The sequence below is a fragment of the Rattus norvegicus genome, chromosome 7 (assembly GCF_021556685.1).
Source record: "Rattus norvegicus strain SHRSP/BbbUtx chromosome 7, alternate assembly SHRSP_T2T, whole genome shotgun sequence".
NCBI lineage: Eukaryota > Metazoa > Chordata > Mammalia > Rodentia > Muridae > Rattus > Rattus norvegicus.
Window position 1 is genome coordinate 28,377,282 of NC_141540.1, and position 11,387 is coordinate 28,388,668.

General features: G+C 50.4%; 1 long non-coding RNA gene across 1 annotated transcript; it reads right to left on the reverse strand.

Annotated features, from left to right (window-relative positions):
• Positions 1-8,936: 8,936 nt before the first annotated feature.
• Positions 8,937-10,917, reverse strand: LOC148004588 (uncharacterized). The gene is made up of 2 exons (XR_015626106.1): positions 10,551-10,917; positions 8,937-9,934 (listed from the first exon to the last, which is right to left on the reverse strand). It is a non-coding gene; the product is annotated as an uncharacterized LOC148004588 (long non-coding RNA).
• Between the last annotated feature and the right edge of the window lie 470 nt (positions 10,918-11,387).

Consider the following 11,387-nt stretch of genomic DNA (forward strand, 5'->3'; position numbering starts at 1 on the left):
ATGCAGCTGTGACCAGGTACTATACAAACTGCCATTCTTCTAGCCTAAAACTGTAAGCCTGAAAACCGATTGCTTTTTACAGAGTTTTTTTTTTAATAAAGAAAGTCATTAGCATTTATGCCTAAACACAGCCAGACAATACAGGATAGCCAAAGCCGTTTGTAATAAAAAGGGTTCTTGTGATTGATTTGTTTTGTTGTTATTTGAGACAGGGTTTCACCCCATGGCTCAAGCTGACCTGGAACTCGATGTATGCAGCCCATTTTGGCCTTGAAATCACTTTGATTCTCCTGCCTCAGCCTCCCAGGTGTTGGAATTACTGACTTGAACTGCCACACTGAGCGCATAAATAACATTTTTAAGGACTTAATTTACTTTTGATTGCGTGTGTGCTGCATCTATGTGCAGGGGTGCACACAGCGCCCTTGGGAGCTAGAGGAGGGCTTCAGACCCTCGGTGCGTTACAGAGGTTGTAGGTTGATCAACAAGGCTGCTGGGAACCAAACTGCTTCTCTGCAAGAGCTGTGTGAATGCTTAACCCCTGAGCCATCTCTGAAAACCCAGGAACACACTATACAGACTAGGCTGGCCTTGAACTCACAGAGATCCACCTACCTCTATCTCCTGAGTGCTGGGACTAAAGTACGTGCCACACGCCCAGTGGCTCCCAAGAAATGATTTTAATGTAGGAGCACTTTCTGCTTGCTGTTTTCTAAGCTTAACCTACAATGCCTTTCCTTGAATTACCACCCTACCACACACACACACACACACACACACACACACACACGCACATACGCACACACGCACGTGCACACGCATGCACACAATTATGGATCTAAAATGTTTCTCTTTGGAGATTGGTGGAGGTGCATACGTTTTTAATCTATCGAGTAATTATTGAGCAACTACCATGCACTCAGCACTCTTCGAAACACTTGGAATCTAGCACCCAGGCAAGAGATATTTAATATTTAATAAGGGACCAGTAAACACATAGGAATAGTCACTGGGATGCTGCGTAGTGGGAAGCACGGAGAAGGGAACTGGAGGAGAAATCCATCAAATCGACGCCTTAGAGACAGAGGCTAGAGAAGATGCCACCAAAGAGATGGCAGTCCCACACACGGAAAGGAATGGAGAGCAGGCAGAGGTAAATGTAGGAGCCCAAGTCCTTTAGTGGGGATGGCTTTGAGCATTCTGAAGAACAGGAAGCTGGGGAAGGGTCAGGAAGGTGGGAAACGGAATTCCTAAGACATGAGACCAAGCTGCGCGCTGTAGCACCCTGAGCCCTCGCTACCATTCGGCATCACGGTGGGTCTGGAAAGTAGTGCGCCGGTTCTCAGCCTGCCCCGCCGTCCTTGAGAGAGCCCCAGGGAAAGGTGGCTTAGATGACCGACCAATGGGAAGCCTCAGCTCACTGGGACCAACCAGGCATATGAGAAGTAGAGAGTCGAAATCATTAGGAAAGATTAAAACTGCACGTCGGCAACAACGAGGTACAATCTCCCTCCTGGGGAGACGGAGAAAGCTGGATCCTCCCTGTTGGCCTGAATTTGGGCACAACTGGTGAAGCGGGTCTAAAAATAATCTAGAATTACTTAGGCAAATAAATCAAAGATACCCTGTGGACAGAGGTCTTACTCCCAGGACTTATATATAGTATGGAAATTCTGTAGCAGGTGGGGAAAGTCCTGGAATTTTTAAGCCTTACTTTAACGCTGGGAAAGACAACATGTGCCTGTAATCCCAGCACCCAAGGGAAAGGAGGATTGAGAGATGAGGCTAGCCTAGGCTACATCATAAGATTCCCCTCCCACCCTCTACCCACAAGAAAAAGAAAGAAAAGAAAGCTGTCTTAATAACTTTTTCTATTGCTATAATAGACCCAATGCACCTTATAGAAAAGTCTTATTTAGGGATTATGGTTTCCAGAGGGTTAGAGTCCAGGACGGTGAATCAGGTAGCAGGTGGTGGGTGGGTGGGGCAGCAGCTGAGAGCACACATCTTAAACGACAAACAAGAATCCGAGAGACCTAACTCCAAATGGCAGAAGTCTTTTGAAGCCTCAGAGTCGGTCCCTAGTGGCACGCCCCCCTCCCCTTTCCCCAACCCCAGCCAGGCCACGCCTCCCAACCCTCCCCAGACAGCCAGTACCTGGAGACCAAGCATTCAAATGCCCGGACTTACGGAGGCCATCTTGAATCCAAACCACAACGAAGCGAAGAAAAACAAAAGAGAAATAGGACTTTGATATAAGTGTATTGTGGGGAGGAAAGGGCGCAGGGGTGGTGGCCGGATCTTGGAACCTCCTCATCCTGGCTTCGCATCACATCCTGTACACTCTTTCTATTCTGGGTACAGTTTGCGACCCTCCAGGAGTTGTTAGTGCTGCTCACACGACTGCACATCCGGCCCAGTTACCTCTCAGCAGTGAGGCTAGCTACCTCTCACAGAGTCCCAACTAGGCCAGCCTTTTCTGTTGGCCTCAGAGAGACCTGAGGAACTTCTTCACAGGCCAGGGACCACAGAAACTACCAATGACCATCCCCAAAGAAAGCAGGGCCAAGACTGGAAAGAGAAGTCTGCATAGTATTATTGAATAATTAACTCTTACAACCAAATAGTCTAGCACGTTCTGTTCTTTCCTTTGGACTACTATACCACTGAGACAATCTACAAAGCACTGTTCGAATTCAGACTTCTTGGACTCCCCCAGAGCACAGAAAAGCCAGCTCCCGGCCATCGGTACCTGCCGTACTGTGAATCCAAGCTGTGGCTAGCTCCACAGGGCCACCCTTCAGGCCTCAGACACGCATTGTCATGTCAGGTTAGGACTAGGGAAGGGGCCTGCACAGACCCTATAGCAGAACATCCAATACTCTGGACACCCTGAGCTCCTGATGAACTTGCCTCTTCAGTCCTGTGCATTCCTGCCTTCTGGGCAGAGACAGAGAAGGTGGCAAGATGGGTCCCCTAAAGCAAAGGGATTCCTTCTGTCTGGGCCAGGGTAAGTGGAGTTGGCTTGTGGCTGGGTTAAGAATAGCATGTTAAAGAATATGTGGGGTTCTTTAAGCCGAATGGTAACAATGGTCGGTTCCAGCAAGTCTTTGAGGCGATAAAGAGTAGATGGTAGACACAGACTATTTTGAAACTCCCCAAAATAGCAAAAGATACCTTGTATAGCTATGGAGTCTTGGGCAAGCTCCCTTAAATGTTCGGTGCCTCAGTTTCCTCATCTGTGAGTCAGGTGGATCAGACCAACTTCTGTCTTAGAGTTTTACTGCTGTGGATAGATGCTCTGACCAAGGCAAGTCTTATAAAGGACAGCATTTACTTAGGGCTGGCTTACAGGTCCAGTATCATCAAGGTGGGAATATGGCAGAATCAGGTAGGCATGGTTCAGGAGCAGCTGAGAGTTCTACATCTTTATCTGAAGGCTGCTAGCTGAATACTGACTTCCAGGCAGCTAGGGTGAGGGTCTTAAAGCCCACACCCACAGTAACACACCTACTCCAACAGGACTCTCAGCCTCAGACTACTGGGTTGAAGCAGATGGGAGAGTCTCAGCTTGAAGTTCAACAGGGATTTTTTTTTTCTGTTCCAATGTCCACCCCACAAACAATAAAACCGGAATCTTGCTTTGAAATTTTCCCTAGGTGATTCCAGTACAGCCAGAATTGAGGGCCATGGGACTGGATGTTCCTCCTTAAGACACCCCACATCCATCTCTGCCTGGGTCCCTCCATCAGATGGGAACTTCATTCTTAGCTCCGCTTTTTCTATGACTGAGACTAAGATAAAATGTTTCAAACTAGCAGACCTTTGCCGGACAAGAAGAGCCATGGACTCTAAGAGAGACTGGTCACGAAGTCACGTGTGCTTATGTGAAACACTGGGTATGGGAGATGAGACTCGAGGCCTGGCCAGGCCTGCAGTAGAACTGCCAAGGCTGGAACTTGGCTCCGAAAGGCCACTTCTCCACCTTTGTGAATGGCAGATGCTGCCCAGCCTTTCCTGGCCTCTGCCAGGCACCTGCAGGCCAGAGTTGTGTTTTGTTTTGTTTTGCTTTGCCTTGGCAGGTGAGCAGAAGACATCTGGGGGGCCCCGGGGGTGGGATGGGAGGGACACAAGCCACAGTGTGTTGGTCTCAGTGTGTGAGAACCTGCCAGCAAGTGTCAGGAAAGACGGTGCTCAAGGGCCGCTTTGTGGACCTCTGTCCAGAGCTCGGTATGTTCCAGACATGGTGGAGGAGACTGGTTGATGCTTTGCGGATGGAAAGTGGGCTCTTTTCACACGGTTGCCATTGAAGACCAGCGAAGGGGAGCCAGTGCTGCCTAGGAGCTTGGCAGAGTTGGGCGTGGAGCCTGAATGGTGGCTCCGTGGGGCAGCAAGGGCAGTGTTTCCCGCTGGGAGTCGTCCCCACAAAGCAAACTGTTGAAGCGACGAAATTCCTCCGTCAGGGATGACCCACCGCACCTAGACTTCCTGGGGCCCAAAGATCACATTTTCCAAAACAGGCCGGAATGGAAGTCTCACGCAGGGAGCGTATTTTAGATGCTACTCAGGTAGTAGCATGTTCAGGACAGTTCCTCAGCTTCAGTGAGCAGCTGGGGGACTATGGTGATGGGGATCGTCTGGAAATCTGAGGGTAAACATTGAAGTATGCTTCCCCTTTCCCTGTGCTTTCTCTGTATTTGCTTGTCCTATGGACTTCATCTTCAACATTATTAATCATGTGAAAGCATTAGCCCACTTTTCACTACTGCCACTACCACCACCATCACCATCACCATCACCACCATCACCACCACCACCACCACCATCACCACCACCACCACCACCATCACCACCACCACCACCACCATCATCACCATCACCACTACCACCATCACCATCACCACAACCACCACCACCACCATCACCACCACCATCACCATCACCACCACCATCACCACCATCACCATCACCACCACCACCACCACCACCACAACCACCATCACCATCACCACCACCACCACCATCACCACCACCACCACCACCACCACCACCATCACCACCACCACCATCACCATCACCACCACCACCACCACCATCACCACCACCACCACCACCACCACCATCACAACCACCACCACCACCATCACCACCACCACCATCACAACCACCACCACCACCATCACCACCACCATCATCACCACCACCATCACCACCATCACCACCACCACCATCACCACCACCACCACCATCACCACCATCACCACCACCATCATCACCACCACCACCATCATCACCACCACCATCACTACCACCACCATCACCACAACCACCACCACCACCATCACCACCACCACCACCACCACCATCACCATCACCACTACCACCATCACCACAACCACCACCACCACCATCACCACCACCATCACCATCACCACCACCATCACCACCATCACCATCACCACAACCACCACCACCACCATCACCACCACCACCACCACCACTACCACCACCACCACCTCCGTTTGAAATGAGGTCTCACTGTATTGCCCAGATCATCCTTGGAGCTTCTTGGCTCAAACACTCTCCATCCCCTGAAGTGTAGGTGCATGCCACTGTGCCTGGCTCCCGCTCATGGTTAAGGAAAGGCTGAGAGGTTAGGAGAAATATAGCTGCTTGCTCCTTATATCCTTGGGATTCAAACTCTGCTCCAGTATTAAAACCAAAATTTTTCCTTCAGGGATGGGCTTTCTGTAAAAGCGGCTGGGAGAAAATAACGTGTACGCAGCACAGCTTGTCTGTGTGGTGTGTGTGCATGTGTGCATGTGTGCTTGTGTGGCTGCCAGATGGCAGTGTTACATGTCTTCATCTCTTTCCACCTTATCTGTATGTGTGTGTGTCTGTGTGTGAGTGTGTGTGTGTGCATGAGCATGTGTGTGTGAGCATGTGTGTGTGTGAGCATTGTGTGTGTCTGAGCATGTGTGTAAGTGTGTGTGTGTCTGAGCATGTGTCTGTGTGTGAATGAGTGTGTGTGTGTGCATGTGTGTGTGTGTCTGAGCATGTGTCTGTGTGTGTGTGTGCATGTGTCTGTGTGTGAGTGAGTGTGTGTGTGAGTGAGTGTGTGTGTGTGCATGCGTGCGTGTGTGTGTGCGTGTGTGTGTGAGAGCATGTGTGTCTGAGCATGTGTGTAAGTGTGTGTGTGTGTCTGAGCATGTGTCTGTGTGTGTGCATGTGTGCGTGTGTGTGTGTGAGTGAGTGCGTGCGTGCATGTGTGTGTGTGCGCGTGCATGTGTGTGTGTCTGAGCATGTGTGTGTGCGTGTGTGCGTGCGTGCGTGTGTGTGTGTGTGCGTGTGCGTGTGTGCGTGTGCAGCATGCATGTGTGGAGGTCACAGAGCAGCCTCCGGTGTTGCTTCTCACCGTCCATCTTATTTGATCCAAAGTCTCTTGTTCATTGCTGCATATATGCCAGGCGAGGCCTGGGAACTTCCAGAGATTTTCCTATTTCCACCTCCCATCTCATTGTGGTAGCACTGGAATTACACACACACACGCACACATGCACACACACGCACGCACGCACGCGCGCGCACACACTACTGTGCCTGGAGTTGTAATCTCATGTCATCATGTTTGCAAAGCAAGCACTTATTTACAACACCATTGCCCCAGCCCCTCACCACCCAGTTCTTTGAGACATGGTCTCTCCTGTAGTCTAGGTTGGTTGATCAATGAACTGTGGAGACCTACCTGTCTCCCCAGCCCCCACCCCAACCCGGCTGGAGTTACAGATCCACACCACAGCGTTTCACGTGGGTGCTATGGATCTGACCTCAGACCCTCATGCTTACAGAGCAGGCTCTTTAACAACTGAGCCATCTCCCGAACCCCTAGAGCTTGTTTTTAAAGGAAGCCAGGGTGAAAAACTCCGAGGGTGTCCTCAGCTCGATCATCACACAGACACGTTAATATCTGAGTCTATAAATATCACAGAACCTTCCAGGGAGGTTTGGGAAATGAGATGAACGAGGGGTCGTTTCTGTCCAAATCAGAGTTCGTGGCTTACAAGAGGCAATTGTTCTCCATGCTGTTAACAAAATAAAAAGGTCTGGGCGTGTAGTATACATGTTCAAGGCCTGTCCCTGATACTCTATACTCTACATACAAGCGGGCACAGTGATGCACGTCTGTAATCCCTGCACTCGGGGGAGGGGTGAAGACAGGAGGATCAGAACTTCAAGGTCATCCTTGGCCGTGTGTCAAGTCTACGCTACAAGAAACATTGCTGGGCGAAGGTTGGGAGAAGGGGAGGGCGGGGGAGACAGATCGTTATATGGTCCGGGACACAGCATCATCTCTATAGTCACCAGGAGGCAAGCTTTAGAAATGGCCGAAGCTAGTTCTTCCTCCCCACTGCCCCATCCCGTGTTAGGAGAGACTCAGATTCACTGTCGACTAAGGGGGGGTTGTTCAATCTCTCTCTTGGAGAAGATGGATTCGCTGTGGCTCTTAAAACAGCCTCAGAGCAACTGGTCCACAGCTTCTGACCTAGGCAACAGGTACAGGCCAGCTCTGCAGCATGCCTGATAAACCTTCCAGGAAAAACTCAGTTCTGAGGCTTGTGTTTCCTGGTCGGAGCAGAGGACAGAGGTAAAACAGCCTACATCGGATGTCTAACAGTGGCTTACTGTTCGGCCCTTCAGAAGCAGTGTGCTTGGTGTCCTCCTCCCCTGTCACATCCTGAGATGTGAGGAAGTAGTGGACACGTTACCTGCTGGAGAGCTCCATGTGGTGTTCATTTCCTAGAACTTCCTGTGTGGCATGGCAGGAAGCACAGGTAGCGTGAAGTACTCTGGGTATCTGTACTTCACCAGGGTTACAACCCTTAGATCTTGCAGGAACATCTTTCCTCTGTGCTGCGCTTTGGGAGCATTGGCTGGGCTTTAGGAAACTGCAGTAAACTATCCAATACCCTAGACTTTTTGTGGGTGCATCTATATGGGGGGGGAGGTGTTGCTTTAATTAGTAAAATCAAGCGACCTAGATTACAACATGACCTTTCAGATCCATTTCTGATGGGCTGTTATTGATCATTTCTACAATGCCCATGGTGCCTCCACCTAGGAAGTAGACAGGCAGCAATGTTTCTGAAGTGCAAAGAAAACTCAGTGAGTTTGACCAACAGTGAGACCAACTTACAGCCATAAAGCAAGCAAAGTAGACATCCCGCCTGTTGCTCTTTCGGAGAGCCTGGTGAAGGGGAAAGGCATGAGGGGATGTTGTGACTTGAGTGTGTCTTACACCCAGGGACCCCCCTATTTCATTAGTTGGTCTACAGCTCCTGGCTGTTTAGGGAAGTTATAGAATCTGTAGGACCCAGGGCCTAGATGGTGCACAGAAGCTCCTGGGACATGGGCTACTAGGATAGTGCCATCTTGGAGAATCTCTGTTTTCTTATCTGCAAAGATGTGAGCAAACCTCAGCTTCACATCCCCACCAGCAGGGGTCGACCAGTTGTACCTTCCCAACTACAGACTGCTCCCCCACAAACTGTGAGTCACACTAGCTATTCCTCCTTTCTGTCACCACGATGAGAAAGTTATCTGTGCCGTGGGAGCCTCCTGACCTGGCTCCTTCTGGACTGGGGCAGCTTGTGTTTCATTCTCAGCCCCCAGGGAGGGCCTGATACGTAAGGTTGGGTTCCAGAGCTTACAGCTCTGCAGACACAAGAGCCGTCAGGAGCACAAGGCCGTTGCCCAGGCCTGTTCCCAAAGGTTCTGCTTTCTTCTCCATCTGAAATAGGGTTTGAGGAACTTACTGATTAAAAGCAAAAGACAGATGGGGGTTGGGTGGATGGGAGCAACAGTACACAGCTGTAAAACGGAGCAGTCAACCTTGGAAAATCTGTCTGTTGGGAATCAGCACACCCTATGATTCAACATTTTGGCTCGTGAGTATATTACACCTTCTGTAAAAGAGGCCAGAACTTCAAACACAGGGTAACCTTCACAGTCAGTAGTCTCAATCAGAAAGCAATTCAGGTGCACGTTCAGGTATGGAAGGGATACATTGTGGCGCTCCTAATTCGGGATGCTCTCCAGCAGTGCCAGAGCACTGCAGATGCGTGTAGATACAAGATGAAAGACGACGGGGTGGGAAAGAAGTCATGCACACACACTGATAACACAAGGCAGGCTGACAAAGAAAACACAGGGCAAATTTCCGTGATGATAGTTTCAGAAGATCCGGGAGCCTTCATAGGAGGGACCCAAAAAGGCTAGTGTGAAGTCCTGCTTTTATGTTTAGGTTTGAGGAATACGGAGGGGCCTGTAGAAATATGAGCCCCACCTAGCAACGACAGTCTATTAAAGTGTTTCTTAGTGCTTCACTTCTATGTAAGGACCGTCCCTCCTTTTGTCACCATCGTGGTTGTCGTAGGATGAGGACAAAAACTGAACCTGGGTTTCTTCTCCACCTCTCAGCTATGGTCCATGCCCTTTCCCAGCCTCCTCTACACAAAGCCTTGGTCTCTTGGTCAGTGTTATCAACTGGGGCCCGCAAACCTTCTTAAGGTGTCTGCACCTCCCATCCCCCATGCTGGCTGTCTGACTATGTGCACGCAGTGCCTTGTGAGAAGCGATTAAGTCTGCTTACAATTCCTACTTCGACCCACAGTGCGGAGGTTGAGGGATGAGGGAGGAGGGGGAAGGTGGGGAGAGGGGGAAGGGGTGGGGTGCGGAAAGCTAAGAGTCACTGACAAGCTTGGGATGTTGCTGCTGGGTGTGATGTTTGCCAAGTAAGCTTGAGCTGTGAGCTCCGTTGTCACAGAAGGAAATGGCTCCATTGAGAACGAAATCACAAACAGGCCTTGAACACAGTCCCCGTGACCGACCGTCTTCTCCACTCTGCGTCTGTGTCCGTCCTTGTGCCGCCCCTCATCTGAGGTACAAATAGGCAAGCACAGATATTATAGTATGTGGGGTGGGCTCTGCTCTCCGAGAAGCAACAGGAGGCTGGGTAAGTTCCCCTAAGTGTCTGCTTGCTACGCCCACGCGGTGGAGTGAGAAGAGCAACCAAAGGAAAAATCCAGAAAGCCTGGGCTTAGAAGAGACTGCCTTCCTCTGCAGCCCGCTGAGCAGAGATTTTCCCAGTACTTTCCCAGGCCTCTTTCTCAACTCAAGTGACTATTCCTGGGCTCTCACCCACCAGCTCTCAAGCTGTTCCCACACGCTCGCCCCTCCCCCGATGCCAGGAGCTCATTTGCATACGACCCTGGCAGCTTTTTCTCCTTTGTCATCACTCTCCGGGGGCTGGAGGGCTTCATATCCCTCCGAGGCCAGAGGCCACGTTTCAACCTGCCCCCTTGACCCCACCCCCACTCCCTGCCCCATCTTTAGTCAGCTGAAAAAATAAGCCTCTGCTTAGTTCACTAAACTTACTCTCCTGGGATCCCCGTTTAATAAAAGACCCTCGGGATTCCAGGAACCATACTTTAACTAATTTCTCAACTTGAGCTGCTCAAACTCGCAGTACTGAAGGTGTCCTGAGTACCTACCTGTCCCTTGTACTCCTTAAATGGCCTCGCAGAGGTCCTTACCACAAACCTCCCATCTTGACAACAGCAACCAGGCTTGATTGGTTCCGTTTTACAAGACTTTCCTGAATATTTGTGTTCTGCGTAAAAATGTCACCATCCACAGGCTTGTGCATTTGAACACTTGGTCCCCGTTGGTGGCTCTGTTTTGGGGTGTTGTAGGAGATTCCGGAGGTAGAGCCTCGCTGGAAGCAGTGCTTCACTGCGGGGCGGGTCTTACGGGTCATTTCTGAGTTCCGGTTCCCCGGAGATCAGAAAGCAAACAGCCTCATTGTTCTTGCCCCAGAGCTGAAAACAGCCACAGCCGCAAACCTTCCATGATGGCTGTACCCTCTCAAACCACGAGCCAAGATAAGTCCTTCCTTGAGCATTCCATCTCAGTGACTAGAAAACTGACATTAGTGCCGAGTGGTGGGATCCTTGGAGTGATAAACCCGACTGTGATTTGTGGACCTCTGGAACTGTGTGGGAGAAACATGAAGGACTTCCGCTCTGTAGACCAGAGCACTCTTAAATGTTATTAATAGAGTCTCGTGGGGGATTCTGGTGGGATATTGCTAGTTTACCGGCGTTTCTCTAGGCTCCTCCCAGGGACCTAGCAATGGCTTACAGCATCACCTACCACCATTACCTGTTCGACACCGCCACCCTGGTTCTCTCTGCTCCCTCAGATTTCGAGCAGATTTCTTTCTCCCCATTTCTGACCTTCTCTAACTCTCCTTCTTTGCCATTACGGTTCTGCTCCTGTCTGTCTGTCTCTACTCCCTTCCCTGACCTCATCCCTCTCCCTTCCCTCAA